The sequence below is a fragment of the Tupaia chinensis genome, unplaced genomic scaffold, assembly GCF_000334495.1.
Source record: "Tupaia chinensis unplaced genomic scaffold, TupChi_1.0 Scaffold000214_1, whole genome shotgun sequence".
Lineage (NCBI taxonomy): Eukaryota > Metazoa > Chordata > Mammalia > Scandentia > Tupaiidae > Tupaia > Tupaia belangeri.
Genome location: NW_006159689.1, coordinates 857374 through 860782, shown reverse-complemented (window position 1 = coordinate 860782; position 3409 = coordinate 857374).

Below are 3409 nucleotides of genomic sequence, written 5' to 3'. Positions count from 1 at the left end.
CGGGGACGGGCCGTGGCTGGCCCTGCTTCCTGGCCCCTGGCCCCCACCGTGTGAAAACTGCGGGCCCGAGGAGGCCCGCGGCGAGGACGAGGCTTCCGCGCTCCGTGGCTGACCCGCGCGGGATCCCCACTGCGCCTGCTCCCTCCCCCGCCTGCTGCCAGGCTGGTCCAGCACCCGGCCAGGCCCCCAGGCCCTGCAGGTCGGCTGTCGCGGGAGGCTCGGGTCGCCACTGCTGCCCCGCCCCGGCCACACGGGTGGCCCCGACCCTCCTGAGCGTCTCTGAGCCCGCCCGGTGGCCTCCGCGGGTCGCGCCCGGTGCCACCGCAGGTCCCGTGTAAAGCCGAACCGGCTCTGCTCCCGAGCGACCCGCTCCGTCTGCCTGGGCGGGCCTCACCTTGTCCCGCGTCCCCGGCCCAGGAGGGTCGGGCAAGGCCGGCCTGCCCTGGTGACGCTGGCTGGGCGGGTGGGGACGCGAGGTTCCCGGGTGCGCCCGGGGTCAGGCCGGGAAGGCGGGGCGCGGTCAGCGCACATCGCTGGATCCAGTCCTGGGTGAGGGCGGAGCTGTCGCCCCACCCGCAGGGCAGGGAGTGCAGTCAAACCGCCACCAGCATCTGCAGACCCCGGCCAGTCCCTGCTCGCACTTTCAAATAGAGGCACCCCGTCCCAGTCAGGCTGTGGGGTTTCCCGCTCTGGGGGCAGACTCGGTCTAAGACCTTGAGAGAACGCGGAACGATGACCGATGACCGGTGACCAATGACCGATGACCATGACCGGAAGGCACCGGAAAACGGGCAGGAGGAGCGGGCGGGCAGCCCTGTCTTGTAGTTAGGAGAGAAGGCTGCGAGACCACCATGCCTTCTGCCCACGCCATCGGGGCGGGGAGCTCTGCTCTTCTGAGGCCCACTCCAGGGCCAGTGAGGGACGGCCAGGAGGGCACACCCGGCCGCAGGTTAAAAGCACTGGGGACAACTGCGGTCTCAAGACAGTCCGGACATGGGGCGTTCTTCTCCCCAGGCCTTCCCGGCTCCTTCAGGGGCTGGAATGGACCTTTCGGGGGATTGTAAAAATGCTCCCGCAGTAACTGGAACGTGAGCGCCTCATTTTCTAATCTGAAACCATCTTAAAAACTGAGCCCGGTACACGCAGCAGCACCCTGACATTCGCACGCTTGGCACCGTGGACCGCGTCACAGAGGCCCGCCCTGGTTCATCGGCTGTGCCGGCGTCCCTGTGCACCGCTGTGTCCACGCGTGATCCCTGAGTGACAAGCTTCTCGCCCACAGAAAGCGTGCCTAAGCGGGTTTCAACAGCACGTGAGACTGCTCTTCTCACGCCAGCCTTCCTTCCCGTAATGACACCGGCCAGCCAGGAAGTCTCAGCTCCTGTCTGAGCAAAGGCGGTCCCAGAACTCTTCATCGTACACCCTCCTTCTCAGTCTGATCTCAGCCCTCATGATGGGGGCTGTGCAGCTCTGTGACAGTTTTCGGAAGTTTACACCCACCGGCAGACCCCACCAGGCACCAAGGTACCCTTCCACAAATCCCCCCGCGCGGCCTTTACAGACTCATTCACAGGCGGCCCTGACCCCTCCTCTCAACTGCTCAGCCCATCCCAAGAGCCTTGAGGGTCATCTTCAAGATGCTGCCAGCCAATGCCCCATAGTGCCACCAGCAGGGCGCAATGTGAGACCAACCAGTTTGATCCGGTCCGTCTAACCCACATCCTAAGGCGGAATGAACAACTCGCTTGGCTAGTTCTAATCCCCACACAGAACACTTTGTATATTGAAGTCTTGGCACCGTAGGGTTTAAGTTTTAGATGAGACTTCAAGATTATTTTAAACCTTAAACTTTACATTAAAAAAAAAAGTTTTTTGGGACCGTCAGGTGGTGTGGTGGTTTAAGGCACTGGACTCCTACATGACCAGATGTGGTTCAAGTCCCGGACTTGGTGGCTTGCTTTCCCATTTTCTCTCTCTCTTTCTCTGTCTCTCTCTGATCAAACTGAAAAATAATAATAATAAATAAAGTTAAATAAAATAATTATTTAAAAATAAACACGATTTTCCTTAAGGTTAGGCAATTGGAAAGTTAAGAGTGAGATGAGGGTGAGAATATTTTTTGTCAGGCTAGGTGCAGCGGGGTGGGCAGCGGGAGAGAGGAAGACCGTCGATGATGAAATATGCTCTTGCCTAAGACGACCCAGCACACGGGGGCTAACTGCCACGTGGGGTCTCACTACTGTCCGGACTTTACCTGTGAACTGAGAACAGCGCACGCGCTCAGTACTCGCCCGAATTCCAGGCAGGACGGCAGCGCCAGCCGCTGGCTCCGGCTCCCAAGGCACCGTGGAATGCCTGAGACGCAGCAGCCCAGGGGTCCGAGGCAGACACTTTCTGTGTTGGTCCCGACTTCATCTGTCGGCTGCAGGACTCCGATCAGAGGTCCTTTCCTGGAGCACCCAACGACAGGCGGTCCCCTCCCACCTCAGGAGAGACCTGAGACCTTCACTCGGAGCTGGGAGCCCCTCCCTGCCTCACCCGAAGCAGCTCAGACCAGGGGGCCCTGATATATCCTGGGACGGGAGTCTCCTGACCCAGCCTGAGCCACCGGTTCCGCCCCCCGGGCATTGCCGGCTCCGGAGCGGGGAGAGGCTGGCCTTGGAGATTTCCGGGCCCCTGGGCGGCAATTAACAGCAAGGGCAGGGATCTGACTTGGCGGTTCTCTCTGCTGCCTGCTCCCTGACCCGGTCTACGCTGACCCGCCGTCCTGTGTGGCTCCCGGGGCTCTCCAGCCTGCGATTTCTCACACTCCCTGCTTTCACCCACACCCTCCTGGCCGCTCCCCAGGTCCGTCTCACCACACCTCGACTCTCTTCCTTCTCTGGACTCCCCATGTAATGCTCATCACTCCCATTATGTTCATCATCGATGCATCTTATTCGTTTTCTCGATGATAAATTCGATCTTAATATTTCTTTTTTTAAAGAATTATTTTTATTTAACTTTATTTTAATTTGACCAGAGACGGATAGAGTGAGAGAGAGAGAGAGAGAGCGATGGAGAGTGAGAAAGCAAGCTGCCAGGTCTGGGTCTCAAACTGCAGGTGGCCATGTGGGAGTCCAGCGCCTTAACCACGACACCACCTGCCGGCCCCGATGTTTAATATTTCTTTTTCACTATCCTTAACATATTAATATTTTTTATTTCTTCACGCCCTGTTTTTATCCACAACAAATTTTAAAAGAAAATGTATTTATCATTGAATCTAAAAATTACTTACTGATCGATGAGCACAGTTCTATGCACCGTGGAAATAAAAAGCCGACATTCAGCTCTGTCTGTGTCCACTGGAGTGTGCTGTAGGAGTCGAGCCCTCCCCTCGCTGCTATCGTGTCTGCCCTGCCGTGCC